Genomic DNA, 26,591 nt, shown 5'->3' with positions numbered 1-26,591 from the left:
GCAGTCCACGGTGAGCATCTCACTGAATCCTGGCAATAATCCCACGAGGCAGATCCTGTTACTGTCACATTTTTTACAGAATAGGAAACCTAAGCAGAGTGAGCCGCCTGCCCAAGGTCACCCAGGGATTTGAACTCAGGTCTGTCTGACTCCAGAGCTCTTGGCAGTTCAGGTCTCCGCTGTCAGCCAACCACTGGATGGGGAATGCTGGGGAAGGCCTTTCCCTTCCCAGGCTGCCTTCCAAGAACACTCTGAACCCCCAGGAGGAAGAGGTTGGTGTGAATCCAGATGCAGTCAGCGCCAGGCAGCCTGGGAGTGGATCTGAAACCTCACTGAGCGAGGCTGTGTGTGAGACTCAGAGCCCAAGGGCAGCGGGGAGAGGAAGGAAACGCAGCCTCACGGTGGTCAGTTGGAGCGACGTGCCCGTTCCCAGCCTCCACACCACAAAACACAGGGCAGCAGATGCTCAGCAAACGGGTGTGTGGGAGTGAGCCGTACCCTTAGATGGCGGTCGAGCAGGCAGTATCACTGAATTACTCAACAAAGCCACCTCGGCTTTGAACTTTGAGCCAGGCTCTGCTGGAACAGGGCCTGGGGGGAGAGGGGGGCTCTCACCACTGTGAAGGGGATGTCTGCCATCCCCCTGCCACCCCCAAGTGGGAGAACACAGCCTGGGAAGAAGGCAAGAGCTGAAAAGCCACGGCACACCCACATTCTCATGAATTTTTACAGCTGGAGAGAAAGAGCGATACACAAACATAGCAGGACACAGGGGCCCTGGGCTTCGTGCTGGAGAGAAAAGCAAGGCCACCTGCCATGAACCTGGCCTGTACACAGAGACAGGCAGCTTTTACTGAGTGATTACTACATGCCAGGGCTGTCATACACATTATTCCCTTGGACCCTACTGCGTCCTCGTGAGGGAGGTACTGTCATCATCCATTGTACCCAGGAGAGACTGATGCCCAGAGAGATGAATAACTTGCCACTGTCTGTTTTTCCCCACTTCTGGTTTCCATGAGAAGGGATTTTCCCTGAACACACTTTTGGTCTTGACTCTCACTGCCCATGCCCATGGAATGGCGTCTGACTGGAAAGCTTGGGAAGGCTATCCGCAACGTTCTGCTCTGCTCCCTCCTCCTTCCAGGCTGTTAGGAAGCCAATTTGTTCTCACACTAAGCTACAGCCCCCATGCTGGCTTTCGTGATAATTAAGGTGGTACCTTGGCTCTCTGCCATTCCTTTGTCTTTTTTATTCAGTGTGTTCACAGCCTGGATGTAGAAGAGGAGTGCTGTTTTTTGGAAGGCTCTTTGGAGAGCCCAACAGCACTTAGGAGGATCCCAAGTGCTCTGGCCAAACCACCCCCATTTAACTGGGGATTCTGCTCTCTCTCCATGTCTTGGCAAAGGACACTCTTGGCTCTGGGACCACTTTCCCTTGGGAGAAGTCAGCCTGGCAACAAACGCAGCCTTAGCCCTCCCCCCAATGTTTTTTGGACTGGCACCTTTTTTCCGGGACGAGGAAAACTAAGTCCTGTACCCAGTTTCTTGTTGTACATGGAATTGGTCATGAGAGGGTATCCCTGGGGTGGCAGGGTCTTGGCCTGTGTACCAGCTCTCTCCCTTGCCACCTGCCCGGGCATCAGTGATGGGTACTTGACCCACCCAGACTGCTGCCAGTCTAGACTGCTTACTCTGCAACAAACCTGGGCAGCTGATCCAAACCCCCTGTCAGGCCCTGATTAACCCATACACTGTATATCTCAGTTTCCAGTTCCAGTGGATCTGCCAGGGGATTCAGAGCCAGTTATGTTATGTGGCACCAGCTGCCAAGCCCATATTACCTGGCTGTGTGACGGGGGGCAAAGTCCTGACCTGCTTTGTGCTCTGATTTCCTCATCTGTAAGAGGGGATAGTACCTGTCCTCCTGTCTGTCTCCCAGGACTGTTATGAGATCAAATATGTAGAACATAGTTGAAAAAGAATCAAAATACTCCATGAGATAGAAGGGAATTTTTAAAAATCATTTTTATCAGCTTTTATAATGTGCCCAAAGACTTATGAAGCATCTATAGCAAACACATTCAGCTTTGTCATCAGGGCTGGGCCACCTTCGTTTTGGTAACCTTGCCCAACTCCCTCTGCAATTTCCCTCTAAGAATCACCCCTCCCCTTCCCCTCAGTCATACAGATCCAGGGACTCCGCCTAGGAAAATGAGTGCATCTCATTTCTTTGGACCACAGTGATTGCTTCACAGATGGTCATGTGACCCCATGAGGATCAGTGAGACTTTTCCTAGAACTTTTGGAAAAGAGATTCTCTCTGGAGATCCTGAAAGGATACAGGGGCTAAAGCGGATGCTGTCATCTTGTTTACCACTTTAACCCAAAACTCAAATTGAAACATAAAATATGAACCAAGAAGTAGAGAGAAACCAAGTCCTGATTTTGACATTAGAACCCCAAACCCAGCCAGGACCACCAGTGATAACGTGATTTGTAATAAGCAATAGAAAAATTTGGTCTGGGCTTCCCTGGTGTCGCAGTGGTTGAGAGTCTGCCTGCCGATGCAGCGGACACGGGTTCGTGCCCCGGTCCGGGAAGATCCCACATGCCGTGGAGTGGCTGGGCCCATGAGCAATGGCCGTTGAGCCTGCGCGTCCGGAGCCTGTGCTCCGCAAGGGGAGAGGCCACAGCAGTGAGAGGCCCGCATACTGAAAAAAAAAAAAAAAAAAAAAGAAAAGAAATATTTGGTCTTCCTCCGTAGTTCTCGGCACGGAGGTCCTAAAACTCTTGGAATTTCCTTAATGAACAGAGCAGTAAAGGTGTCCTTTGTTATGTTCATAATGTGGCTTTTGGAAAGCACCTAAGGATGAGGGCTGGTTACCAGGAGAACCAAACAAGTGATCAGAAGGTTGGAACTTTCAGTCGCACCCTTGCTGACCTCCCGTGAGGGGTGAGGGCTGGAGATAGAGTTCAATCCCCAATGGGCAATGATTTAATCCATCATGCCTATGTTATGAAGCCTCCAAAAAACTCCAAAAGGACTATTTTCAGAGAGCTTCCGGGTTGGTAAACACGTGATCTGGGGAGAGTAGTGGGCTGGGAGAGGGCATGGAAGCTCCGCCCCTTTCCCCATACCTTGCCTCATGCATCTCTTCCATTTAGCTGTTCTTGAGTTATATCCTTTCATAATAAACTGGTAATCTAGTAAGTAAACTGTTTTTCTGGGTTCTGTGAGCCACTTTAGCAAATTAAAGGAATCTGAGGAAGAGGTTGAGGGAATCTCTGATTTACAGCTGATCGGTTAGAAGCATAGGTAAACACCTGGACTTGTAAATGGTGCCTAAAGTGAGGTGGGCTTGGAGTGAAGGGCAGTTGCGTAACCTGTGGGATCTGACAGGTATTTCCAGGTAGGTGGGGTCAGGACTGAGTTGAACTGTAGGACACCCATCTGGCATCTCAGAGAATTCCTTGGACCACCCCCTCCAAACCACACACTGGAAAGTGGGTGCAGAACCCTCTCACCAGCCCTGGACTTCTCAGCTTAAGGTAAGGCACCAAATTCCTTTTTTGTCCAAAGGCATCTTGGGTTGGATTTTCTGTCCCTGGTTACCAAGAGAATCCTAATGGACACAGTATTACCTCGTTTAATCTTTTCACCAACTGTGAGCTAAGTATCGGAACCCCTAACTCTACAGATGAGGAAGAGAAACAGGCACAGAGAAGTGATGTGATGTAAACGGTGCAGGCAGGATTTGAACCTGGCCTCCTGGCCCCTGGAGCCTGCATTCTATCCACTCCGCAGGGGCTTGGGAATACAGCTGAGTCTCATAGTCATCTCTGTCACAGACTTTAGTCAGCAGTAGAGCATCTGCTGGCAGAGGAGAGCCCTGATTCTCTTGCAGTCAGTGGCTGAAGGAGGACCTAATTCACTTGGTGTTCTCTACCACATGTGCCCTCTTCCTGGAAGAAAAACACCAACAGAGGAGGAGCTTAGTCAATTCCTGCAGGGTTTAAGCTTGATGTCAAGGGCCTGGAGAGCTTGGAATGGCCCAATATCTTCTCCTTCCAAGGATTGATGTTCAGTGTCTACCTTTTAGAGTTTTTTTTTTTTGTTTTTGGCCATGCTGAAGGATCTTAGTTCCCTGACCAGTGATCGAACCCGTGCCCACTGCAGTGGAAGCGTGGACCCCTAACCACTGGACCACCAGGGATTCCCTAGAGTTCCACTCTTTTCTCTGAAGATACCAGACTCTGGTAAAATGCAAATACCTCTCAGGACTCCAGGGCTTACAACCTGAGCTGCTATCAGTGGTGACAGTTTTGTAGGAATAATGGCTTTGAGAGGGGTTTAGGGTACCAGGTGCATGGCTGGGCTGATAATGGTGGCACTCTGGAAGAGGAAAAGGGTGCAGAAAGGGACATCTGAGAATTGGATACGTTTCAGTTGGTTAAGGGAGCAGGTCATCCATATAAGTGTGATAATGGGATCAAATAATACGCTATCTGGGATTTGCTGCAAAATAACAGGGGGATGGGGAAAGTAGGTGGAAATATAGATGAGATAAGATATATACACTAATATGTATAAAATAGATAACTAATGAGAACCTGCTGTATAGCACAGGGAACTCTACTTCATTTCGCTGTACAGTAGAAACTAACACAACATTGTAAAACAACTATGCCTCCCCCCCAAAAAAAAGATTGGCCATTAGTTGATCATTGTTGAAGCAAGGTTACCAGTACATGAGGGTTTATTCTGTCTACATGAGCATATGTTTGAAATATTCCATAGTAATATTTTAATTATGAATAATTTTAAAAAATGATTTAAAAAACATGTTTTGTGCTTTATTCTTTATATCTTGTATGCACCCCACAAATGTTTTCTCCCCATTTTAAAGATGGTAAAACTGAGGCTCAGAGAGTTTAAGTCATTTATGCAAGGTGGAATTGAGAGCTAAACCCAGGCTTTCCAACTCCTGTATCCCAAGGTTAGTCTGGGGCAGAGGGCAGCAGAGGCAAGTTGGCAGCCCCTGCTTGACGGGGGCTGACAGGCAAGGACGGGGGCTAGGTGAGCCAGTCTTGTCCACATCCAAGTCTTGCCGAGAGGCAGCCCAGCCTGTGTGTAACTGGTGTGGTGAAGACCCCGGCAGGGCCTCACGGATTCATTGAGCGCACAGTGGAAAGCTTCTGGCCACTGATTTCACATGCTTCTCGGTAGTTAAGAAAACACTGAGTCCAGCACAGCAGGCTCTGGCTCTGGACCCTTTCATGGGCATCCTGAGGACTGCTGCCTGAACATCTGGGTCTGATAAAGCCCACGTGGGCTTCCCTGCCGCCTTTGCCATAGCTATTTCCGCACGTACCCTTGAAGCTCTGTGCGTGTGGAGGGTCTTTTCTTTTCTTTCCTCCCAAACATATGGATTCCCAGCTCCTATTTCAAACTCAAATACTCCTCTGCTATAAACTCCCCAAAGCTCTCAATTTCCTTTTTCCATTGCTCATTCTTTCCTGAAGTGCATGAAAAAGCCTCTCTTAGCTCTGTTCCAATTTCCTTGTTTATGAAAGAAGGGCAAGGAGAACAGTGATTTCAATGATCAAAGTTAAGCAGGCCCTGATTCCTTCCTTAGGAGAGCACACCTCAATGACCTGGGAGATCCCAACTTACCAGGTATGAAAACAAATCACAGGAAAGCCCTGACTCCCCCCAAAACACTCATCCTGCAGGAGGCCTGATACAGTGCCAGCTGCTTCCTTTATCTGGCTGAAACGTCCTCTTTGAAAACCACTAATGGAATAGAAAGAAGAAAAGAAACGGGCATGATTCCCAGAAGGTTACTGCTGGAGTGGGAGTGTGTTATCTGGGAAGGGAAGAACAGGTCCTTGCCTGCTCCTTAGCCTGTGGCCTTGTGTTTCTTCATGATGATGGCAACTTACAACTTAGAGGCAGAAAGAAGCCAGTCCTCAGCACTGAAACACTGGACACATGAGCACCAACAGGGTGAGGGAGGAAAAGGGACTCAGTGCATCATGAAGCACCTGGGGGACAGAAGGTTCCCCACTCAGGGAGAGACCCTCAGGTGCCTTCACAGGGCCCAGCAGGTAACATGATGATAAAAGGCAGTGGACATTGGTTTCAGCCTGGAGGAGCCCTGGGTAGTAGCAGCGGGGCCTGGAGACAGCAAGTCCCCTCCGGAGGGGGCAGCAGCCATTCACCTCTGGCTGGTTGTTCTTGTGGAAGAACGTGAGCCTGGTGTTGCCAGATCTTCCATTTTTTCCAAAGACGTGGAGATCTGGATTTTACATGAAGTCTCCCAGTTTGGGAACTGATTTTGATGGAACATATTGCAAAGGCTGACATTAGGAGCTCAATAAGATCTGTCTCGCAGTGCGAGTTCACCCAAGCATCCCTGGTTTGCAGCCCAGACCTAGTAACTGGTCCTCTACACCTGCAGTGTGGTCGGCAGCGCTGGGAGAAGTAGCCAGGAAGAGGTCAGAGGCAGCCACGGGGCAAAGGGCATCGCCTGGCACAGGAAGGAGGTAGCCCTGCCTGCTGTTCCCAGGCTCATAAAACACTCGCAGGCTTCTGTCATGTTACCACGCTGGATCTGCTACCAGTTGGGTCCTTACCAACAACGCTCCCATCCCCTTTAGAAATTCTCCTCCTCCCCAAGGCAGTTCATGTGGCTAGCTCAGAACTCTTTCTTCGGGGGAGGCAAGTCGACACTTCAGCCTCTGACCACATTCAAGATAATCTTCAAGACAACTTAAAATTCACCTGCCCGTGGAAGAAGCAAGTGACACCTTCCTTCCTCTCAGGGTTGACAAAACCATGATCAGCAACTCTGCATCCTTAAGGAGCTCTTTCTTTCCCCCCAAAAGTCACATTGTGCTTTGAGGACAACTTCTGTTCCTCATCTCTGTGAGAGAGAAAAGAGGCACAGAGCTGGGAACTATTTGCCCAAAGACACACCTGGGAGGACTCCTAATAGCTGGCAGAAATATGCACTAAGCTATTTTTTTTAAAAGTCCAGGTGTCTTCCTGATTTGTACATAATAACGGTAAGTAAAATTTCCTCACAATGGGATGGTGCAGTAATCTAGAAGGCAGAGAGAGATGAGAAAAGCTTTTAGGCATGGGAATTCCCTGGTGGTTAGGACTCCGTGCTTCCACTAGAGCGGCCCGGGTTCAATCCCTGGTTGGGGAACGAAGATCCCAGAAGCCTCGGGGTGTGGCCAAAAAAAGAAGAAAAAAACAAAAAAAAAAGGTACGATCATGGAATCTCTTTCTCTGGCATTACCTTTACTCTACCAGGTAGGTTCTTTTATTCTTGCAATTCCCTGTATACAGGGAATGAGAAAGATGCGTGGGAGGAGATGACAAGAGAGTTTCAGAGCAAGGGAAAGTACATTGCACAAGCGACTGCCTGCAGCAGGGCGTGCGCGTGAATCTCTGGGTCTGGATTTGCATGCTTCGCCTGCATGCAAGCCATTTTGGTAGAAGGAGAAGTGTTGTTTCTATACTTCAGTAAATACAATACCCTCCTAAGAGAACCTTCATGACTCCTGTCTCTCTCTCTCTCATCTCACCAATACCCTGTTGCTGTTCATCTAATCAATATATATTTATTGAGCACCTTCTCGGTATCTGGCACTGTGATATGCGCTGAGATTACATTGATGAACAAGAAAGACACAGTCTTTGTCCTCAGGGGACCAACTGTTTATGAGGGAATCAGACAAGTGAATGGGAAGATGCCATTCAGTGGGGTTAAGCCCTCAGATGGAGGAAGTGGACGTGGAGAGGGCACGGAGGAGGAAGCGTGACCTGATAGGCTGCGGGGGGGAGTGGGGGAACGTATTCTGGGAGAAGTGAGGTCTAGGCTGAGATCTGAAGGATGAGCTGGAACGAGACAAGGAAAAGGGAAGGGGAGCATTTCAGGCAGAGGAAACAGCATGCGCAGAGATCTGGAGGTCAGATTCTCCCTAGCACTGGATGAAAAGCTACTGTTTGTGCTAAGGCAAGTTCCGTCCTGGGGAGGGTTTCAGGGGAGTTCTGGAGCCAAGTATGGGACCAACGTGGCACTGGTCATAAGCCAACCTTAAAAATCATTGTTCTCAAAAAAAAAAACAAACATTGTTCTCTTATTTAAACTGCTCAGTTAAAAGCATTTAAAATGGTCTCCAGTCCTTAGGGTGCTCAGAATATAGGATGGAGAACTAAGTGCTCAGGGGACACTGGAATATAGTCCCTCCTCCTGAGGAAGGACACAAATACTAAGGGTAAAGCACAGAACCTGAGAAAAACTGACTTTTTAATTCTAGTTTACAACAGAGGACAGAGAAAATTCATACTTTTGTCCTCTCTCTCTCTCTCTCTTTCACACACACACACACACACACACACACACACACACACAAGCACTCTCCTGGTGAGCTAGGCAGCTTAGATTTTTTATGTTATTTTTTACAGAGGAGGAAACTGAGGCTCAAGGGGCAAAGCATCCAAGGTTATTGGCTCATTCATTCACTCACTGATTCAACAACCATTAGTGGAGCACATGCTGCCAGCAGGCTTGCACACAGCGGTGAATGACACACGTACTCCCTACTCATGGGAGCCAGGGTTCTAACCCATTTCTTCCGATTCCCACCCCAGTACTCCATCCAGTACACTGAACTGCAGTTGGATACGTGTTCTCTGGTGCAACACGCCAGTGGACGGGTGTTTACGGTCCTGTGCCCTGTCTTTGTCAGCACTACCCCCAGCCCCAAACATGCCATCGAGGCAAAAACAGCATAGTTGCTATGCAAATGTATCTTCAAGACAAGGTGCAGACCCAGATTTTCCCTGTAAGTCCCTCTTGTATAGAAACTGTACCAACCAAAGGTTGTCCTGGCCCTGGTGGTCTTTGAGTCACTGGGAAATTTCCTATTGCACCTCCGCCCCCTGTACTAGCCCAAAGCGAAGGCTTTTAAACCCTCACCTTTTGCAAGTCTTCCCTCTAAACCCTGTCCCATGGAAGTCGGGATGGGATAAAGGTTCTTTCAAAGCAAACTGGGGAAGATTGAAGGGGAGGAGAAAGCAGGCTGTGAGCAAGGGAATAGGAGACACCAGGCCCACTCTGCTTCCCGCACAATTGTCCTGTGAGCCAAATCTGGCCAAGGTCGGAGAGGACTGGCAAAACCCAACCAGACAGACATCCCTCAGAGATGCCTGGGAGACGCTGGTGTATCTCCCCAGAGCCTGGGCAATGTTATTTCCTGGGGCGAAGCAAGTCACAAAGGATGAAAGCTGATGACTGAATGTCTGGGGCAGGGTGGGAGCCTTTGCCAGGAGGTGGAGGTGGAGTGGTGGAAAGGGAGGAGGGGAGGAGACTTGGCTGGTTTTGCACAGACACATCTCTTCATTTTTCCAGACTGGAAAAAGCTGTTTGCACTGTGCACATTTGCAGAGAGTCACAGTATTTACTACGCTTCCTGGCTCGACAGATTTCTTTCTGTCATTCAGTCAAACGCAGCTTGTATTTTTCATAGCCAGAGCCGAACACACCGTGGAAGCTCTTCCCCCACGTTGTGTTCAAAAACACAGCACGAGTGACTCAGAAAGCCCGGCTCACGTGGGCAGCGGGAGCGGGTGGTGGTAGCATGTTGTAGAGATAAAGACCCACGTTTAGAAAAACACTGTCTTCCCCTTGGAGGGGTTTAATGACGCTCCTTGTTTTCCCGGCACACATTGTTTTTTGAGCAGCCGGAAGAAACAACTGCTGTACTAGAAACGGATTCCTGCCCTTTGCATGTGACTCTCGGTTATCCATACTGACAGCGGTGGGTAGTTCAGGGGAGTAGGATAATTTTTTAAAGTGGTTAATAATAATATAGAAAATCCTTTCTTGCCAAAATCTGCCTATCCAGGGAAAGTTATCTGTTGAACCACTGTATGCTTGCTAAGAGATTAATTCAATCCAACAAACATTAACTGAGCATGCTCCATGTGCACGGTATGGTGACAGGGGTGGAAGTGTCCAAGCTGACCACAACCTAACATGCACTTTACCTTTATAGTAGAAAACGGCATGTGAGCCCAATGGCATTCACAGCCAGGGGTGGAATTCCAGGCACTAGGGATGGGCCAGGTCAGTAAGGAAAGTCTGTGGGGGGTAGGAGAGGGGAGAGCTATCCCAAACCCCTTCACATCATACTCCTAGGTTCCTGTATGTGTAATGTACCAGCCAAGCCACCACACTGGGAGTGTAGTCATCAAATCTTGCTCAAAACCTCAGAGTCATGCTGCCCGAGAGTCCGAGAGTGGGTGCCTCATCTTCAGAGAGGACATAACGACGTATTCAGGCAACCTCTGACCTCGCCAGCCAGGGGGAAGGTAAATAAACAGTTACCCTTGATGACACAGGATAGCATCACCTGATGCAATGGAACAGAGCCTCTAACTTCGTCCTCTTCTTGGGTTGGCAAAGCACAGAGTCCTCTTGCATTAATTTAAAGAGAGAAAGGGCCCACCCAGACTTCTCCTCAAACCTGCTTTTGAGCCAGGAGCCTTGGGACTTGGAGGGGTGGAGGCAGGCGGAGGAAAGTAGGGGAGGGTTTTTAGGGGACCAAGGGAGTCAGGGGAGCTAGAAATTCTGTACAGTCCAAGTTGATGATGCCAGATGTAGCTCAATTTTTTTTTCTTTTAAAAGACTATTATGGGTTTCCTTTCCAAAGTGGAAATGCAGGGATGGAAAAATGAGTTTCAGTTGCTATGGTAATAGGAGTTGGCTGGGCCTGTAGGAACAGCAGCTGGAGTAGAGCTAGTGGCCGGGAACCTGGCCCCATGACAGAGGGAGCTTCCGGCTGGGGATAAGACAACAACAAGCTTTAGCAGGAAGGAGAAGGAGGAAAGATGAGAGAAAAGGAGACAGAAACTGTGTCTCCAGACATCGCAGCCTGTGAATCCTGCAGACATTAGCAGGGATACAGAATGGGGTTTGTGTGTGCATGAGTGTGAGTGGCTGTGTTGTATGTGCATCCCCACAGGCCAAAAAAAAAATGAGAAGCAAAATAAATCCAATGCCTGAAAAAGAATGGCCGAGAAAGCCCTAAGACAGCTGAATGACTGAAGAGGAGAGGGCGGCCATTTAGGAGCCTTCCAGGAGGTTGTGGGAAATGCCTGAACAGGGACTGGCCCTCACATGCTGTGCTCCCTCACCTTTTGTCCTCACACAACTCCTCAAATTGAAACTGGTGTGGGCCAGCAACACAGCCGACAAAATCCCCACAGGGTTATCAAGACTACGGGTGTCGGTAAGCTGGTTGCTCTATTTCATCTGCACCTCTAGGTGACTGTTTTTGTTCCGGGTAGAAAGTATCCATGACCCTGGGACTCTGGGGTCTTCTAGCCTGGGGCTTTGAAGGGGTCTGGATGTTCTCAACATCACATTCTGGGGAGATGTTTTGATTAGGCCTATGGTGACTTTAGGCCTTTGCTGGATCCCTCAGCAGGGCCCACCTGAGAGAATATTATGCCAGTCCCACTCCTACCCCAGTAACAGGGACCACTCAGGCCCTCTCCTCCCATCACGTGGTGGTAAATAGATAAGGAGACCTCACATTTATGAAGGGACTCCAAGTTAGGCTTTTGACACTATATAATCCTATCACGCTCTCTATATATGCTGCCCCTGAGAAACACTGAGAGGATCATACAGTTTCAATGGACCACCACTCCGGTATCTTGTTTTGTATTTCTTCATTTTGCAATGTATCAGGAGCCTCAAAAAGTAGAAGTGAGCACAAAAAAAGAATAAAATACTTAGGACTAAACTTAACCAAGGAGGTGAAAGACTTGTACACTGAAATATGCAAAACATTACTGAAAGAAATTAAAGAAGATACAAATAAGTGGAAAGACATCCCATGTTCATGGATTAATATTAAGATGACACTACTACTCAAAGTGATCTACAGATTCAGTGCAATCTCTACCAAAATCCCAATGATGTTTTTTGCAGAAATAAAAAAATCCATACTAAAATTCATAAGGAATCTCAAGGAACCCCAAACAGCCAAAACAATCTTGAAAAAGAACAAAGCTGAAGAACTCAAACATCATGACTTCAAAACTTATTACAAAGGTACAGTAATCAAAACAATATGCTACTGGTATACAGACAGACATATAAACTAGTGGAATAGAATAGAGAGCCTAGAAATAAACCCTCACGTATATAGTCAAATGACCATTATGACCTTATTTCAACAAGGTGCCGAAACAACTCAATGGGGAAAGGACAGTCTTTTCAACAAATGGTGTTGGGAAAACTGGATATCCAAGTGCAAAAGAATGAAGCTGGACCTTCACTTTATGCCATATACAAAAATTACCTAAAATGGATCACACACCCAAACACAGGCTCTAAAACTGTAAACTCTTATGAGAAAACATGAAAAAAAAAGCCTCATGTCATTGGAATTGGCAATGATTTCTTGGACATGACAACAAAAGCACAGGCAACAAAAGAAAAAATAGGTAAACTGAACTTCATCAAAAGTAAAAACTTCTGGGCTTCCCTGGTGGCTCAGTGGTTGAGTCCGCCTGCCGATGCAGGGGACACGGGTTCATGCCCCGGTCTGGGAAGATCCCACATGCCGCAGAGCGGCTGGGCCTGTGAGCCATGGCCGCTGAGCCTGCACGTCCGGAGCCTGTGCTCCTCAATGGGAGAGGCCACAACAGTGAGAGGCCCGCGTACCGCAAAAAAAAAAAAAAGTAAAAACTTCTGTTTATCAAAGGACACTACTAACAGAGTGAAAAGGCAGACTGGGGGAAAATATTTGCAAATCACATATCTGATAAGGGATTAATATCCAGAATACACACAGAACTCCTGACTCAAAACAACAAAAAACTCAAACTGATTAAAAATTGGGCAAAAGAGGGCTTCCCTGGTGGCGCAGTGGTTGAGAGTCCGCCTGCCGATGCAGGGAACACGGGTTCGTGCCCCGGTCGAGGAGGATCTCGCGTGCCACGGAGCGGCTGGGCCCGTGAGCCATGGCCGCTGAGCCTGCGCGGCCGGGGCCTGTGCTCCGCGGCGGGAGAGGCCACAATGGTGAGAGGCCCGCATACAGCAAAAAAAAAAAAAAAAAAATTGGGCAAAAGATTTGAAGAGACATTTCTTCAGATATTCAAATGACCAATAAGCATATGAAAAGATGCTCAACATCCCTAATCATTAGGAAAATGCAAATCAAATCCACAATGAGATCCTATTAGAACTATTAATGAAAAAACAAACAAACAAAACAAAATAACAAGTGTTGGCAAGGATGTGGGGAAATAGGAACCTTTGCCCATTGCTTGTGGGAACGTAAAAAGGTGCAGCCACTGTAGAAAATGGTAGGCGATTCCTTTCTTCCTTCCTTCCTTCCTTCCTTTATTTATTTATTATTTTTGGCCATGCTGTGCGGCCTGTGGGATCTTAGTTCCCCGACCAGGGATTGAACCTGTACCCCCTGACTTGCGAGCACAGAGTCTTAAACACTGGACCGCCAGGGAAATCCCAGCAATTCCTCAAAAGATAAAATAGAGAGTTACCTTATGATCCACTCTGGCTATATACTGCAAAGAATTAAAAGCAGATATATGTGTACATCCATGTTCATAGCCATATTATTCAGAATAGCCAAAAGGTGGAAGCAACCCAAACGTCCATCAACAGATAAATGGATAAACCAAATGCTGTATATGCATACAACAGAATATAATTCAGCCTTAAAAAGGAAGGAAATCCTGACATATGCTACAACATGAATGAACCTTAAAGACATTATACGAAGTGAAATAAGCCAGTCACATAAGGACAACGATTGAACGATCCATCCTTATATGTAAGGTACTTAGAGTTGTCAAAATCATAGAGACAGAAAGTGGAATGGTGGTTGTCAGAGGCTGTAGGAAGGAGAAAATGGGGAGGAAATTAAATTAATTAAACAATTAAACCCATTGTTTAATGAGTATGGAGTTTCCATTTAGGAAGATGAAAAAGTTCTGGAACCACCTGGAGATGGACTGTGGTGATGGCTGGTTTTATAACAATGTAAATGTACTTAACGCCACCGAACTGCACACTTTAAAATGGTTAAAATGGGGGCTTCCCTGGTGGTGCGGTGGTTAAGAATCCACCTGCCAACACAGGGGACACGGGTTCGAGCCTTGGTCCGGGAAGATCCCACATGCCGCAGAGCGACTAAGCCCGTGCGCCACAACTACTGAACCTGCGCTCTAGAGTCCGTGAGCCACAACTACTGAGCCCGCGTGCCACAGTTACTGAAGCCGGTGTGCCCTAGAGCCTGTGCTCAGCAACAAGAGAAGTCCCCGCAATGAGAAGCCCGCGCACTGCAACAGAGAGTAGCCCCCGCTCGCCGCATCCAGAGAAGAGCCAGAGTGCAGCAACGAAGACCCAACGCAGCCAAAAATAAAATAAATTTAAAACAAATTTTAAAAAATAAATTAATTAAATGGTTAAAATGGTAAATTTTATGCCCTGCATATTTTACCATAATTAAAAATATACATATACAGGTACATAAAAGTGGAAGTGACCTAGGGTCAGCATCTCCATCTCTGAGGAGTCCAGTTAGGCCCAGTTCCCACCGAGGAAATGGCCCTTCCCCTACTTCTTCTGTCTTGTCAAAACTTACCACAGGTGCAGACAAGACCACAGGCTGGTGTGGGAGCCCAGCGTGCGCAGGCGGGAGAGAAAGATGAACACAGACAAGGATTGCTGAGGAGGACGCAGGGTCTGAAGCGATAAGGGCCTTCGGGCAGGAGTGGACACAGCTGCCAGGAGCTCTGGCGGTTCAGTGCAGGAGGGAGGCGGGACTTCTTGCTTGGCTGCTGAGCGGTGTCACAGAGGAAGTGGTGTTTAAGGGGGGTTTGAGGGAGTGAGGACGTGCAGCTGTGTGAATTGGTGGAGGGCATCTAGGTGAGTTGTTTGTTTGGCAGGCGTGTGGTGTGACTGAGAGGCGGAAGTTGGGAGAGGAGGCTGGGTCGGCAGGGAGGGGAGGCGACCTGGGAGAAGGGCACCCCGTGCAGGAACTTCTCTGCCACACCAGCCTGTGGTCTTGGAAGGGAAGCACTGTAAAGGCATACTTGGCCTTGATTTGTAGCCTTCTGAAGCCAGATGCCGACGGATTGTGAACTGACTATAATAACTTCTAGTGACAGAGTACTTACTAAATGCATCTTAATAGCCCTAAACGGCAGGTAGCAATCTCAGCTCCACTTTCAGCTGGGAAAACCGACGCCCCAGTGATAAAGCAGCCTGTCAAGAGAGCGCGCGCACGCACACACACACACACACACACACAGCCAGTTAGTGGTGGGGCTGGAGTGCGAACCCAGGCCTATATGGGTCCCAAACTGGAATACATATAAGAAAGCCCTCAGGAGCTAGTTTAAAAACATAAATTCCATTCCCAGTAGCCAAAGCTGGAATAATTTGAGCAACGAAACAAAGTAGTATTGGATTATAGCCTGGGGTATAAAGTAAAATCCACAAGCCCATACTATTACAAATTTTTTAAAAAATTAATCATTGGGAGAGAAGAGCCCAACCTCCCATGAAGAATTCTAAATAAATTATGTAGACACATGACCCTAAAGTACGGGGGACAGACCGCCCACTCCCTTAAGTGTGGGCTGCACATAATAATCTTCCTGGGCTTCCCTGCTGGTCCAATAGTTAAGACTCTGCACTTCCAATGCAGGGGGTGTGGGTTCAATCCCTGGTCGGGGAACTAAGATCCCACATGGTGCACAGTGCCGCAAAAAAACCAAACCAAAACAAAACAAAACAACTTCCTTCCAAGAGAACAGTATGGAACAGGGGAAACAGAGTAACTTCACAGAGAAATCTGACAAATGCTACCTCAGCCAGGTGATCCAGGATAGTAGCAACAGTGGTAAGTCATGTTGATATTATGGACACGTCACGTGATGTGATGAAAAAAGGCACTTTATTTCTGTGGTCTTCCTCTCCAAAACCCATAACCCTAGTCCAACCATGAGAGAAATATCACACAAATTCCAATAGCAGGGTATTCTACAGTACATCTGACTGGTACCCCTCAAAACTGGCAAGGTCATCCAAAACAAAGGAGTTCTGAAACAATGTCACAGCCAACAAGAGCCTAAGGAGACATGACAACTAAATGCAATGTAGGACACTGGACAAGATCCTGGAATAGAAAAAGGACATTAGGTAAACACTAAGAAAATCTGAATAAACTATGGGCTTGTGTTATTAATAATGTATCAGTATGGTTCATTAATTATAACAAATGGACTATGGGTTAACAAACGGTTAGTAGGGGGACCTGGGTGCGGGGTATATGGGAACTCTCTGCTCTCTGTACTATCGTCTCAATTTCTCTGTAAATCTAAACTGGTCTAAAAAAAATAAAGTCTATTAAAAACAAACAAATTCCTGGGTTGACCCTCAGAACCCCTGGCCTTCTGGTGCGCATTTGCACAGCTGTAGCGGAGCTGTGAATGAAGTCAGGCGCACCACCTGCCTGATGACAGACTGACGAGAAGCAGCAGATACAGCAGAATCCGCAGGGAGGGAGACAGTTCACTCCAAGGACACTGCATGCCTCTCCTCCATCAGACTCCTCGAGGTTAGGGACTGTGCCTCTCTCATTGGACTGGCAGCCTTCCTAATGTGTGAAGTGGATCTCCCCTGTCAGACTGGGCAGCCCCTGAGGGGCAGGGCCCACTTTTCCTCTTGAGGAGCTCAAGGAGGCCTTTCTCTGCAGCCCCAGGAGCCACAAATTCTCTATATGCATTTCACCTTCCTTTATGTAAGTCAAGGTTCTTCCTATGAGGGGGAAAAGAGGTTACGCACAAAACATACATTTTAAAAAATTGAAGTAGAGTTAATTTACAATGTTGTGTTAGTTTCAAGTGTACAGCAAAGTGATTCCGTTATACATACGTACGTATAGGTGCGTGTGTGTGTATATATATATATATATTCTTTTTCAGATTCTTTCCCATTATAGGTTATTACAAGATATTGAGTATAGTTGCCTGTGCCATACAGTAGATCCTGTTGTTTAACAAAATGTACGTTTTTTAAAGGCTGGCAAAAGGTCTGCTTGCTCCAAAATAACAGGACTCCTAACTCTTTGGATAAGCATAACCAATGCTCATAAGCAGCAAACTCAATAATTTGGATTTAGTGCCTTAAGCCTCCTCTTCCACCCCCTCCCTCTCCAGTGCCACCTGTATCCCAGTCCTCAGGAATAGACGAGTGATAACAGTAGTAATAGCTTAAAATTGTGATGCTGCCGATTCTATAATGGAGCAAAACTCTATATCCCAGAAAGCTGCTTCTTGGTTGCAAGAAGCTGTTACTTGGAGGTACACAGCAAGTCACCCCAAAATGTGGGGACAGTATATCGGTAGAATGCATACAAAATGTCTGTGATGACTGATCTGCAAAAGTTCTTAAGCACAGGACAGGATGTGTCTCTGGACAAAGCAGGAAGAGCAAGGCCTGGAAATCAAATCAAGACTTGACAATGGAAAAAAAAAGCCAACTGTATTAACATAAGCTGAAAAATATTAGGTAGAGAGAAATGGTGATGTCTGAGGAGCTGAGAAAAGGGGGTAAGAAAGAGCAAGTCTTTGAGAGTCTATCTTCTCCCACATTGTCCAGGGTAGTGGGAATCCCTTGAGCATTCCAGGCAGCTCAGAGCTTCCCAGAATTCTCTCTTGATAGGGATCTTAAGGTTGGTCCAGGGAGCAGTAGGAAGGCAAAGATTCGGTAATTGATTAGTCACGTCTATCATGAGCACAGAGATGGGGAATCAGGCCAGTAGTGGTGCCATTCTGGACTGCCGTATCCCTCAGAGGATACAAATATCTTAGGCCATCCTGGCTATTAAAATCATTCATCTTGTTCACCTTGTTTGGATTCCAGGAATGCCAAGCTTCTAAGTAGAATTTGGCATCCCCTGTGACTTTCCTACAGGGGAAAGAATGTGCTGATAGGCTGACATGAAGTTTTCAGGCTGCTTCACAGTGCTTGTCCCATTGTGATTTAATATATTTGTGGTCTGGCTTCCTCACCAGGCTGCTGTGAATTTGGTGATTCTGTCCTTTTTAGCCTGATCAGTTCCATGTGCACGAAAGGCACTCCATCTCCGACCTGCAAAGAATGAGCAGCATCTCCAGCCCCCAGCCCCCGTCACACTGGCCCTGAGGGGTGCTTCTCCTGACACTGCTAGCCAGCTGCGCTTTGCCACGTCAATCACCCCGACCGCAGCCGTCTACCCTGAGCCCGGCATGAGCTGTGGGAGGCCTGCAAGAAAAGTGCTACAGCGACCAAAATAAGTTCTGTTGGAATAAGAAAGAATGAGGAAGAAAGAGATCCTGTGCTTGGGGCAAGATGCCAAGAACACATGACAGAAAACAAGCAGAAGGAATTGGCAATGTTTAATCTAGAGCAGGGAAGATCCGGGAGGGCCAACCAGTTCCCTGTCATCAAATACCTGAAGGACTGCGGTGATGCAAGGGGGAAAGATTTGTTCCCTGGGGCTCCAGAAGAAAGTATGACAACCAAGGGGTGGCAGATACAGGGAGAGAGATTTCGGTGAGATAAAAAAAGCAGAACTTTTAAAGGCAGTTTTCCTTTAATATCAGTCATTCAAATATCACCACTTTTATTTTTCTTCTTTCTTCTGTCACGTTTGTGAGAAGCAGTGTAACTCGGCAATTAGGAATACAAACTGAAACAGAAACGCTTGGGTTCATTTTCCAGTCCTGTCACTTACTAGCTACATAACTTTGGGCAAGTTACCTTACTTTCCCATGCCTGTTTTCTCCACTAATAATAGTACCTACCTCAAATAGTACTTAACCCATGTGACTGTGGTGAAGATTGATTAAATTATACATGCAAAATGCTTAGGATAGCGCCCAGCACACATTATGTGCTCAGCAAGTGGTAGCAACTATTATTTTTTATTATAATCTCATACCACTTATACTATTTCTAAGTAGACACATTATTTATCTAAATTTATTTGAAAGGAAACTTTATATTACTACTGCAAAGGCAAAGCCAGAAACACTTGTCATGTATAGATGGAAACTGTACAAATAAACATAAAACAATGTTATCAAATTTTAGCTAGCTACTGTTGCCTGTTCCACCCCCTGAGTTTGAGGACTGCTGCCTTTTCCGTAAGAAGGGAGACGAGCAAGTGTTACCAAAACGGTCTGGTACTTCACTGAAACCTCTTTTGTTGACCGTAGTCAGAAGGCAGAGTCTGGCAAGTTTAAGGAAGTGAAAGGCCAGTGTGGTTGCAGCTCCTGCTCTAGAGAGAGAGGCAGGGCCGGATCAAAGGGACGGTTTAAAAAGGAAATACCTCTCCAAGAATGAGGCTTCGTCATCTTTAGCAGTACAGTGCTCTGCCATACCGAATCATCCCACCAGGCACCCAGTGGTATGATCAGCACATTTCAAAAAGCAGTCAGAAACATTTCATAGACCACCGCGCTCCCCAGCGCCCCCCGGAAGAAACCTGCAGACAGTTTACAGACGCCCCGCCTGCCTCTCACTTCTTTCTACTCGAAGACATTTTCTGGTGGCAGGCTGCGTACTCCTGACCGCACGCAGAAGTTGGGGGTTTGCTGGGACACACAGTGTCTCCGAGCAGCCCCAGAGAGACTGAGCCGTTTGCTCCAAGGTAACTCACTCATCGACGCATCCTCTACTGGCTCTCCTCCCTTCTCCGGTCCGTTTCACTCTCACTGGGCTTTCGGGGATCACCTCCCAAATGAATTCCGGGCACCCAAGTCCTGGTCTCATGATCTACTTTGGGGAAGCCCCAGCTATGGCACAGTTTAACTGTGGCGCTTGAGAAATGGCTGAGAATGTTCCACGGAGATTCATGAGTCAGGTAAGAATTCAACCAGGAGGACATTTAGTCTCCTTCTGACACTTAGGTCCATGATTCTAGATCGAGTCAGCAAACTACAGCCTGTGGCCCATGGGCTCTCCCACTGCCTGTTTTTGTACAGCCTGTGAGCTAAGAATGGTTTTTACAATTTTAAATGGTTGGGGGGAAAAAAATCAAAACGAGAATAACATTTTATGGCCCATAAAAATGATATGAAACCCAGAGTTCAGTGTCCATCAATAAAGTTTTATTGGAACACAGCTACACTCATTCATTCCCATATTGTCTATGGCCACTTTTACTCCATAACTGCAGAGTTGAGTAGTTGCAGCTGAAACCATATATGGTCCACGAGGCTCAAAACGTTTACTATCTGGCCCTTTACGGAAGAGTTTGCTGACCCCTATTCAAGATCATTATCCTGCAGGGACAAGAGGCAGATTGAGACCTGGTTGCCCAGTGGATGGGAAGCCCATCACCAGACCTAGTATTTAGGGGGTTTTTGGATCAGATGTTCACAGTTCCTTTTCCTACATCTCTGTGACCACCCTCATGACTCCCTCTGCCCTCTGCAGGTACCTAGGACTCCCCCACTGAGGCATTAATGTTTTTATACCAGGAGTAATTTTATTTATTTTTAAAAGGGCATGAGACCTTTTGTTCCCCACACTCTGCCCATTGTCCCAGGTGGTTTCATCGACTCTTGATGGCTTCAGTTACTCATTCTTCCCCAAATCAAACCAAATCTCCAGCCCAGGATCGTGTCCTGGATCTCAGATCAACACTCAGATGTCTGTTCAACATTAGATTAAGATGGGGGTGGAGAGATGGGTTTTGCTGCTTACCAGTGGTGTAGCTTTGAGCAAGGCATATAACTGCCTGGGGCATCAATTTCATCACCTGTCAAAGGTGGAAACAACCCCGCCCAGTCTGCCAGGATTACTGTGCTAATTGGACGAAAGGTGAGCTGCCCACAAAACACTGCCACCTGGCCCCAGCCTCCCTCTCCAGCATATTATCATATTATCGGGCCTCTGCTTCCTCTGACCACTACACTCCCTGCACACTGGCTCTCCTTGAGCTCCTTGACTTTGCCAAGTTCTCACCTACCTCTGGGCCTTTGCACATGCTGCTTTTTCTGCCTGAAATACTTTCTACATCTCACCCCCCACCCTGGCTGCTTCTCAGCTTTTCTGACCCCTAATCCATATGTATGCCTTTCTGTATGCCTCTCCATCTTTGTGCTTGATTCTCTCAGTGCATGTGCAGTGATGTCTACTTAGAGTCAATTCTCATTATTCACAGTGGTTATATTCTATAAAGTTGCCATGAACATGGAACTGGCAAATACTGATCTATTGCTCCTAAGGGAAAAACCTAAGGTTAGGTTTCTGCAAGCCTCTGGTCACATTTTCATCAACAGATCAATATCTAACCTTATTTTATGTGTGTTTCTGTTTCAAGACTCCTTATTTAATATATATTGTTGATTCATTCACATTGAACTCACAGCCAATACTACTACAACTCATGCCTGAACAAAGCTTATCTAACACACATTTTCTCCGTAAGGCACATCGCAGCCTTCTTGTGCTTGGGAACACTGGACAGCACTTCAGCACTATGTTTGGGGGTGATTGTAAACAGCAAAATCACCAACAGAAAGCACAAAAATGCAAAACAAACAAACAAAAAAAAAACCATGGCACTAAATAGACCACAAAAAGGACACTTGTTCACAGTTCTGAGAGCTGAAACAAGAAAGCCGTGTCATCTTGTTTTGACCTCAGCTGGGAACACGTGTGTTGAGCGACTCAAATTTTTTGCCACTGTTTGCGTCCATGAATGACCATGAGAAGCGCTGTGGCTATTGATTTGGGGGTTACAAATAAATTTTAGCGAGTGGGAGAATTTGCAAATACGGAATCTGCAAATAATGAGGATCCACTGTACTTTCTTCCCATTTCTCTCATTCACTAGCATGTGAGTTCACTGAGAACTGGTTTACCTCTGTCTTACCGTTTTACCTCTAGCGCCTGGAAAACAGCCTGGCACATAGTAGGCTCTCAATAATAAATCCAGTTGAAATGAACACATGAGTCAATTCAGTGAAAGTGCTTCGTTGGCAGCAATGACAGCTAGTGTTTATGGAGCAGGCACCACGAGCTGCCCTGTGCTAAGTGCTTTTTCTATGTTTCCTCTGCCAACAAGGGAAACAGGAGATTATTGTACTTTTGCCATGGGCTCTGGAATCAGACTGCCTGGGTTCAAACACAGGACCTGCCTTTTATTAGTTATTTAACCCTGAGCAAGTTCCTTGACCTCTCTGAGCCCCAGCTTCCTTCACTATCAAATAGGGTAGTTATAGTAGTACCTTGTGGGTTATGGTGATGAGTTGATGTGGCCATGCGAAGAAAGCATTTAGCACTGTGCCAGGCACAGGCAGGTCCGTAGTAAACATTACCTCTTATGGGCAATAATTCCCATGGCAACTCTAAGAGTTTTATATGATACTATCATACCCATTTTGCAGATGAAGGAACTGAGGCTAGAAGGGGTTCCATGAGTTTTCAAGGGTCACACAGCCCACGAAGGGCTGGCTCTGGGAACTCCAAGCCTATGCTCATAACCGCTTTGGTGTAAATGTAGCATTTACTAATATGATGAGGGCTGCTCCAGGAGGCCCCCTGAACTTCTGTAGGATCTGGGTAAAAAGAAACCCGCCTCTCTCATGAGTCTTTTCTCATACTCTACATCTGTGTCTTTCTGTTCCCTGCCCACTTCCGAGTTCAACCCTTTCACAACCAGCCCTATTGGGAGGGAAGATGTTGGTTTGTTATCTTGGGTTTGACAGCTCAAAGGTGGAGATATTTCCTGCTTAAAAGGCATGTTGAAGAAGGAGGAGGAGGAGAAGAATCAGCATTCTGGGCGGCAACAACCGTCCTCCTTTTTCTCCAACCCTTTAAATCAAGGATCCTCACACTTGGCTGCTAGCTGGGAATCTCCTGGGAAGCTTTGAAATGTCCAGATGCCCAGGCCCCAACCCAGACCTCCTACATCTGAGTCTCGGAGGTGGGTGGGGTGGGAGGGAAACGGGGCATCAGTATTTTTTAGTGCTCCCCAACCGATTCCAATGGGCAGGCAAGTTGGAGAAATGGTGCTTTGGATCTTATTAGCACTCAGCTCCAAAGCTGAAGTCGCTCTGGGTGGCAGTAACTCTTTTCTCCTCCTAGGACTGGCTGTTCGGGGATTCGGGCAGGCTCTCCAGAGGAACCAGCTAGTGGAGGATGTTTGCGTGCGAGCGACCTGGCGTCCAGCTCTGCCCCTAGGCCCAGCTTGGCGACTGCGGGTCCAGGTCCCCACAGGCAACGACACGTGCGGCCGCTCCGACCTGTCTAGTCGTCCGCGGAGACCGCCGGCAGGGCTCGGCGGCCGCCACGCTGCCCACGCCTCACCACAGAGGTTCGCGGGAAACGCCCGGGGCTCAGGAATCCTACCTTGGCTGTCGGCGCTGCCCTCCGGTGCCCGCAATCCTGAGACTCCGGTTCGACCTGTCGCCGGGCTCTGCGGTCGCTTTCGTCTGCGCCGGAGAGGCGCCCACTAGAGCGCAGGCGCCACCTAGTGGGCGCGGGGCGCCGGCTGGGAGGTGCGAGCTCAATCAGTCCCGGGCGGAAATGCAGCCCGGGCTTCCCAATTGGGCGGTTTTCCTACACGCTGCGTGCGCCGGGAGCAAATCCCGGCTGGGTGGGATCACCTTCACTCCTTAGAGGGCACTGGGAGCAAAACTTGCTGAACTTCCTTTTGGGGGCACGGAGGGGCAGCCAGATCCTGGCTGCTGGCCTGGAATGCATAGTGGGATTTTCCTGGCGGGACTCAGGGATCTTGCCTTTCATCCAAAAGCTTTCAGTACACTCCAATGCGGCAGAGCCTCTCTTTTAAATGTCCTGCGAGCATCAGAAGATGCAAAGGACTGGGTTTCTCTTAAGCCCAGGGAGGCATTTTCCCTACTAGCAATCCTATCTTTTTGCCCCGCCTCACACCCCGCACCTCCCCACCCCCTTGCCCTCCTACTCTGTTCCCTCCTGTCCCTTTAGCTGAACTTCATTAAACACCCAGCCTTCGTCACACCCGGAGACACAGGCCCCTAAGGAGCTGGCAACCCAAGTTATGTTTCTGACCCGGGTGACATTGACATTTCTTTGGTTGAGGCCGTCCTTGGCACTACAGGACATTTACTTCCCTCACTCAATGGCGCTAAATGCCAGCAGACACCTCATAGTCATTGTGACAACCAAAACCACCCCTTCATATTTCCAGTTGTCTCCCGGGTTGGAAGAGCACTGCCCTAGGCTGAGAACCTATTAGCTGATTATTAAGGTCAGGAAAATGGTGGCTTATTGAAAGTGTGTACATTTCATTTATTTCTTCCTTCAACAAATGTTAACTGAGCACTTACTATGTGCCACTTTCCTACAAACAAGGGATACTACAAAGGACAAAACAGCTCAAAATTTCTGCCCTTGTTGAATTCACATTTATGTAACAAATTAACTTTTAGCACACACACAAAGGCAATGCAGTGTAATTGAGCTCTTCGCAAGGTAAGTACAGGATTTTTTTAAAAAATACATCAATTTATACAGTGCCCTGGTGCAATGCAGTGTAATTGAGCTCTTCTCAGGATAAGTACAGGATTTATTATTTTTTTTAAATACATCAATTTATATAGTGCCCTGGTGATGGAGACAAGTTTGGCAAAAACTTCTTTTAAGGCAATTTATCTCTGTGGTGATTTGGGGGGATAAGTTCACCAGTGGAAATATTAGACACACTCTGTGACAGTGAGACCTGAGCCAATCCCCCCTTCCCCCACCTTCATGTGCCTATTTAAACTTTGGTCTCTCTGTACTGGTGTCATCTGGTCAAAGTGACCATCAAGGGTAGAGGGGGAGGGGAAGGGGGAGGGAGTATTACCTATGAGCAATACCTGAAGGGGCAAGGGGCGTGTGTGTGTGTGTGTGTGTGTGTGTGTGTGTGTGTGTGTGTGTGTGTGTGTGACTGACGGGGGCCACCCCCAGCCTACTTAGGGCTTGCTCATGCCCTGGTGAAGGTGAATCAGTCAGAGAAGTGCTGACAGGTACACTTCCCATTCTGTCACTTTAAAGTGTCTCTGAGTCACTTCCAGTCCTTGCAAGAGCTCCCTCCTCTGCCCCTACACACCACCCCACTTTGGCCCAAAGCTTGCCCCAGCAAAGACCTAGATTATAACCTCTGCAAGTCTGATGCCAGGCATCACCGGATGAGGTTAAAGGTTTCCTAAGGACTTTGAGAAGAACTCTCCCCTGAGTTCTTCTACCATTTTGTTCATTCCACTAATCACAGTGCTTTGGAAACTGTGGTTATCAACAGGTCTGTATTCTGCATAGGTTCTCCATAGGTGATCTCCTTGAGGGTATGCGCCATGTTGGATAGGTAAAAGTAGTGTCAATAATAATAATAATAATCTGTAATGTTATTCGGCACTAAGAATTGTAGATTGACTAGTTGAATCCTCACAATAATCCTATGAAGTAATCACTGTTATTTTACCCATTTTATTGATGAAGAAACTGAGACTCATAATGCTTAAGTAATTTGCCTTGGGTGGGAGAATTAGCAAGCGGTGTGGCCAGGACCTGAATTTGGATTGCCTGCCTGCAGAACCTTTGCCTCTGAGCACTCCACTGCTGTTGATGGAGCGCCTGGATAACCGTGCTGGGCACTGTGTTTTAGACACGGGACAGCATGAACAGGGCCTCTCATTTTTATCCCTCTGTGCTCTTGTTCTGTCCACTCTTTCCTTCAAAGGGAGAATTTTGTGTGCTGCATTTTGTTTTTTAATAAATTCATAATGTTATGAGATGTAACCTATTTTTAGTAGGTGAGGGCTTGTTTATCTTCTAGAAGCTTGCTCCATTAAAGAGGGTGAGGGAAATTCCCTGGCCGTCCAGTGGTTAAAACTTGGTGCTTTCACTGCTGTGGCCAGGGTTCGATCCCTGGTCGGGGAACTAAGATCCCTCAAGCCACGTGGCTCAGCCAAAAAAAAAAGAAAGAGGGTGAGAATCCTCTATTTTCCAAAGTGGATGGAGCTGGAAATGGGTCACCAGGAGCATGGGCAGGATGTCAGGATCCTGGCAGAAGGAGCGGTAGAGAAGGAAGGAGGCTAGGATGCTGGAGACCAACAACAAAGGGGCAGGTGCCTATCCCAGGAAGGTCACTTGGTCTTGCGAGGCTGGCCCTTGGACTAAATGGGAACTTGACTTTGGGGGTCATATAGGCTTACGGCAGAAGTAAGTTTGGTCACTTTTTGGTCATGAATGGCATCTGCAAACCCTGCCAGATATTATGAGGTGTATTAGCAGGATGACATATATGCAGTTTCATTGACTCTTCCCAAAAGTCCAGGAAACTGAGAGTCAGGGAGGTTAAACAACTTACTGAAGGCCACACAACATGTACACTGTAGAGTTAGTATTCAATCTCAGGTTCTTAGGCTGAATCTGGTGCTTCTAACCATGACCATTAGCTGCCTTTCCATAAACAAATGGTGAATTGAACTGAACTCCTCAGGAGGGATTT

The 26,591-nt window shown here is 47.2% G+C and overlaps 1 protein-coding gene and 1 pseudogene across 4 annotated transcripts in view; one reads left to right on the top strand and one right to left on the bottom strand.

Annotated features, from left to right (window-relative positions):
• Positions 1–23,495, bottom strand: part of CHD9 (chromodomain helicase DNA binding protein 9) — a 236,622-nt gene extending 213,127 nt beyond the window's left edge. The window contains exon 1 of one of the 3 annotated variants that reach the window (XM_022555138.3): positions 23,471–23,495. The gene's annotated coding sequence lies outside the window, so the exon portion shown is untranslated. Of the gene's footprint in view, positions 1–14,702; positions 15,314–23,470 lie in introns of those variants that run through there. The other 2 variants (XM_022555133.3, XM_022555136.3) reach the window with 2 other exon arrangements.
• Positions 22,367–23,998, top strand: LOC149744638 (uncharacterized; annotated as a pseudogene). The gene is made up of 2 exons (XR_016390970.1): positions 22,367–23,045; positions 23,207–23,998. The product of XR_016390970.1 is annotated as an uncharacterized LOC149744638 (transcript).
• The last annotated feature ends 2,593 nt before the right edge of the window (positions 23,999–26,591 follow it).

Source organism: Delphinapterus leucas, chromosome 20, assembly GCF_059928025.1.
Source record: "Delphinapterus leucas isolate spDelLeu-1000000601 "Yukka" chromosome 20, BTC_Dleu_Yukka2, whole genome shotgun sequence".
Lineage (NCBI taxonomy): Eukaryota > Metazoa > Chordata > Mammalia > Artiodactyla > Monodontidae > Delphinapterus > Delphinapterus leucas.
Note: the sequence above shows the minus strand (reverse complement) of the source record. Positions and strands in the feature narration are given on the sequence as shown.